This window comes from Rana temporaria, chromosome 9, assembly GCF_905171775.1.
Source record: "Rana temporaria chromosome 9, aRanTem1.1, whole genome shotgun sequence".
Taxonomy (NCBI): domain Eukaryota; kingdom Metazoa; phylum Chordata; class Amphibia; order Anura; family Ranidae; genus Rana; species Rana temporaria.
In genome coordinates, this window is record NC_053497.1 from 20,706,439 (window position 1) to 20,712,492 (window position 6,054).

The following is a 6,054-nucleotide window of genomic DNA, read 5'->3' on the forward strand; positions in this document are numbered from 1 at the left end:
GATGTATTTGATGCAAGCCAACATTGCAATCCCAGTATCCATTCGGACCAGGGTCAGTATTTTGATTGACAAAAAGAGCGCCAGCCGGTGGTCATTTTGAAGCTGGCCATACACTGGTAGATTTTCATATGAACATTTGTGCAGAAAATCTCGGCAGTGCTTCCGATAAGGCCAGCAGAGATTCGAAGAATACCATTCAAACGAACGTCAAAATTTAATTTGCTTTCAACATCTGATTTTGTAATAATTACAATTTCCTGAGCAAAAAACACATTCGCATTTTCTTGTCACTACAGTCAAAAAAGAACAACTATTTGACCCCGCTATCGATTCGAAAATTATAAAGGTTTTCGAAAATGAACATTTTATAACAAAATTCTACCAGTGTATGGTCAGCTTACGAGTCCACAAGAACTTTTGCCGATACAACAAGATGATAGAAGACCTCCAATGCGTTTCGGCGGCTAAACGTCATCCTTCATCAGGGCTGGAGAGACATCCGAAATCATGACAAGTATTTTAGTGACATTTTAGTGATATTAATATTTTCAGCCTTGTGTTCCGGCAATGGGGTTTGTTCTGGGGATGAAGTGATGGAGTTATAAACGTAACAAAGTATTAGTTGGAAGCGTCCGAGATCCATAGATGACTATTGTTTTTGTACAATGTAAAAATTTAGAATGTTAAAATATATCTAAACACAAAAAAACACAATATATTGCAGCTTACCAGACCTTTAAAACAGACCTTCAGTCACTTTTTCATCTTTCCATCTATTGAATTATCTGCCCTTGTTGTTGTTTTAACTTTGGATAGTAAAACATAATTTTTCTGCCAGTAAATACGTTATACAGCCCACTTCCTGTTTCTTGTCTGGTAAAAAGCCTAGGCTTATGACATCATGCACAGTGTTCCCTCTCACTCTCCTCAGAGTTTGCCAGGAAGGGAGGGCGGATGAGTCATAAGAGGGCCAATGAGAGCTTCAGAGCTGGAGGCGTGCCTCTGTGTAAATCCATCCGTTAAAAATCCACGCATGCTCAGAATCAAGTCGACGCATGCTCGGAAGCATTGAACTTCATTTTTCTCAGCACGTCATTGTATTTTACGTCACCCCCGTTCTGACACGATCAGATTTTTAACTGATGGTGTATAGGCAAGACTGATGAAAGTCAGCTTCATCGGATATCTGATGAAAAAATCCATCGGTCCGTTTTCATCGGATGAACCGATCGTGTGTACAGGGGCATTAGATTGTAAGCTCCAATTGAATTGTAATGTAACTGTACTATCTGCCCTTATGTTGTAAAGCGCTGTGCAAACTGTTGGCGCTATATAAATCCTGTATAATAATAATCATGGGAAGGACACAGCATTTCTGGCAGGATTCGTCGACATTTTCTGCACTTGCTAACATTTTTTTAAAGCCTGAAAACAATGAGTACAGCCACCACATCTAAGGACTGGTAAACTGCAATATTTTTATTATTTTTTTCTTGCGTTTAGTAATCCTTTAATAGCGGTGTTTTGTGTATTATGATGCCATACTGGCATAAGGGAATTAATTTTTTATTTTTTTGTGCATGAACTGAGTGTAATTTCACTAAGGACCACTAGATGGCAGACCGAGAATATATTATATCTGTACATTAAAGTCAATGATTGTTTGGCGGACAGATTCTTGTTCCAGCCGTGTGACGCATGTGATGTTTTATATTAGTATTATTATGGGACATTTTCTATTCCTATTGAGTGTTGGTACAAAAAAAATGTGTTTTCTGTCATTTCACACACCATTGTATTTGCAGCTGGTTAACCTAACTGGATTGAAATAATGTTTTGCTTGGTAAATAATGATGTATTATAAATATTTTCCATTTTTATTTAATTTTTATATATAATACGTGTTTTTACTGTTTTTTAAATCTTTTGTTATATCTCAGTGCTGCTCGTCTCCTTCAGCCTGTTGGCAGCCCCTTCCTGTCCACGTGTGTGTGCCAATGCTGGCTGCATGGCGATTCTCACGCCGTGTTTCCGGAGGGTGGCAGCAGGTCACCGCGTCCGTGTAATGTGCGTGGAAACGTCCACTTTAGACGCGTGCAGAACGAGAAAATGCGTTTCGTTATTCAGCCCAGGTTCACACGGGTACGATTTGAGATGCGATTTCACATGTCAAATCACATCTCAAATCGGCAGCATTTGTCGGCAATGGCACCGTCCTAATCGGTGCGACGCCGCATCTGCGGTGCTGCACCGATTTCAAAAAGTAGTTCCTGTACTACTTTTTGCGATTTCGGACCGCGATTTACATTGACATCTGCACAGATGTCTCTTAAATCGTGTCTGAAATCGTGGCAAAACCGCAGCCGCGAAATCGCGGCAAAACCACAGCCGCGAAATCGCGGTAAAATCGCAATTTTAACGCGATTTTTAATTCGCAGCAGTGTAAACCTAGCCTTACATAAATTTGTTTAGTTAACTTCGTTAAATTCATTTCATTCGTTTTCTGAATGTATTTTGTTTGAATTTGATTTGAATTCTCCAAATTTGTTAGAATAGAACACAAGTCAACCGAATTCGGAAAATGCAAATTCCATTCAAATTCTATTTAAATTCCAAATTTTGGAAGATTGTTATATACTTTTTATTCCATTCTATTCTATTGTTTTTTTCTACTCTATTCTATTATTTTCTACTCTATGGGCCAGATCCACATACATTTAGTTCCGCGCAGCGTATCAGAGATACGCTACGCCGCCGTACCTTACCTGGCGCATATTCGAATCCTCAGCGAGTTTGCGCCTTAAGTTACGGCGGCGTAGTGTATTTCTGGCGGCAGATTTTAAATTGGGCGGGTTGGGGGCGGGTTTCATTTAAATGAAGCGTGTCCCCGCGCCAAATGAAATGCGCATGCGTCGTCCAGAAATTTCCCGCCGTGCTTTGCGTGAAATGACGTCGCAACGACGTCATTTTTTGAACTTAGACGTGAATTACGTCCATCCCGATTCACAGACGACTTACGCAAAAAAAAAAAAAAAAATTCAAATTTCGACACGGGAACGATGGCCATACTTAACATGGCAAGTCTATCTATACGCCGCAAAATAGCAGCTTTAACTATACGCCGGAAAAAGCCGACTAGAGACGACGTAAGAGAATGCGACGGCCGCTCGTACGTTCGTGGATCGTCGGAAATCGCTAATTTGCATACCTGACGCGGAAAACGCCACCCAGCGGACGCCGAAGTATTGCATCTTAGATCCGAAGACGTACGCCTGTCGGATCTAACCCAGATGCCGTTGTATCTTGGTTTGAGGATTCAAACTAAAGATACGACGCGGGAAATTTGAAAGTACGCCGGCGTATCAGTAGAAACGACGGCGTACTTGCTATGTGGATTTGGCCCTATGCTTTTATTTCTGTTCTATTATTTTCTATTCTATTTTAGTCCGAATTTATTCTATTTGAAATTTGAATTTCGGTAGATGGTTATATTTCTATTTTGTATACTTTTGTTTTGTTTTTCTTTTCCATTCTATTTTATTCTTGTCTATGATATTCAAATTCATTCTATTGGAAATTGGTTATATTCCTATTTTATTCTAATCTCTTCTTTTTTTCTATTCTATTTCAGAAGAGGGTTATATTCTATTTTTTTTTCACTTTCTATTCTGTTCTATTTTCTTTTCTATTTTATTCTTTTCTGTTCTGTTCAAATTCATTCTATTGGAAATTTGAATTCCTGAAGGTCGTTATATTCTATTTTATTCTACTCTATTGTTTTTCTATTTTATTTTCTATTCTATTATTTTCTATAATATTTCATTATTTTCTATTCTATTCAAATTCATTCTATTGGAAATTGGTTATATTCCTATTTTATTCTAATCTCTTCTTTTTTTCTATTCTATTTCAGAAGAGGGTTATATTCTATTTTTTTTTCACTTTCTATTCTGTTCTATTTTCTTTTCTATTTTATTCTTTTCTGTTCTGTTCAAATTCATTCTATTGGAAATTTGAATTCCTGAAGGTCGTTATATTCTATTTTATTCTACTCTATTGTTTTTCTATTTTATTTTCTATTCTATTATTTTCTATAATATTTCATTATTTTCTATTCTATTCAAATTCATTCTATTGGAAATTCGAATTTCTGGAGTTAGTTGTATTCTATTTTATTTTATTCTATTGTTTTTCTATTTCTTTCTATTTTATTTTCTATAATATTTCATTCTTTTCTATTCAAATCCATTCTATTGGAAATTCGAATTTCTGAAGTTGGTTGTATTCTATTTTATTTTATTCTATTGTTTTTCTATTTCTTTCTATTTTATTTTCTATAATATTTCATTCTTTTCTATTCTATTCAAATCCATTCTATTGAAAATTTGAAGTTCTAAAGTTGGTTGTATTCTATTTTATTCTATTCTATTGTTTTTCTATTCCTTTCTTTTTTTCTATTCTTTTCTATAGTATTTCATTCTTTTCTATTCTATTCAAATTCATTCTATTGGAAATTAAAATTTCTGAAGTTGGTTATATTCTTTCTATTTTATTCTATTCTATTGTTTTTTAATTATTTTCTGTTTTATTTTTTATTCTATTCTTTTCTATAATTCAGTCTTTTCTATTATATTCAAATTCATTCAATTGGCAATTTGAATATCTGCTGTTGGTTATTTTCGTTCTATTTTATGCTATTCTCATTTTTTCTATTCTATTCCAATTCAAAATGTATTCTATTTGAAATTTGAATTTCAGAAGAGGGTTATATTCTTTCTATTTTATTCAATTCTATTGTTTATTTTTTCACTTTTCTATTCTGTTCTATTCTATTTTCTATTCTATTTTATTCTTTTCTATTCTGTTTAAATTCATTCTATTGGAAATTCCAATTTCTGAAGGTGGTTATATTCTATTTTATTTTATTCTATTTTTTTTTTAATCCTTTCTTTTTTATTTTCTATTCAATTTTTTCTATAATATTTCATTATTTTCTATTCTATTCAAATTCATTCTTTTGGAAATTCTAATTTCTGAAGTTGGTTATATTCTTTCTATTTTATTCTATTTCATTGTTTTTAAATTATTTTCTATTCTTTTCTATTTAATTTTCTATTCTTTTCTATAATTCATTATTTTCTGTTCTATTCAAATTCATTCTATTGGCAATTCGAATTTCTGCAGTTAGTCATTCTATTTTATTATATTCTCCTATTTTTCTATTCTCTTCCAATTCAGATGTTATTCTATTTTAAATTTGAATTCCGGAAGAGGGTTATATTCTATTTTATTTTATTCTATTCTATTGTTTTATTTTTCACTTTTCTATTCTGTTCTATTTTATTTTCTATTCTATGTTATTTTTTTCTATTCTATTCAAATTCATTCTATTGGAAATTCGACTTTCTGAAGTTGGATATATTCTTTCTATTTTATTGTATTCTATTGTTTTTCTATTATTTTCTATTCTATTCGTTTCTATAATTAATTCTTTTATATTCTATTCAAATTAATTCAATTGGCAATTCAATTTTTTTTATTCTATTCTCCTTTTTTTCTATTCTATTCCAATTCGAAATAAATTCTATTTGATATTTGAATTTCAGAAGATGGTTACATTCTTTCTATTTTATTCTATTGTAAAAAAAAATTCCACTTCTTTTCTATTCTGTTCTATTTTATTTTCTATTCAAATTCATGCTATTGGAAATTCAAATTTCTGAAGTTGGTTATATTCTATTTTATTCTATTCTATTTTTTTTCTATTCCATTCTTTTTCATTTTATATTCTATTTTATTATGTTCGAAAATTTGAAGCGAATTCTAACAGTATTTGAATAGATTTTAAAAAATGACATCCTAGCGACGTCATTTAGCGCAATGCACGGCGGGAAATTTAGGGGCGGCGCATGCGCAGTTCATTTGGCATGGGGACGCGCTTCATTTAAATGAAACACGCCCCCTAATCGCTGATTTGAATTCCGCCGCCAGAGATAGACTACGCCGCCGCCGGCGCAAAATCTTTAAGGATTCAAATTAAAGCCAGGTAAGGTA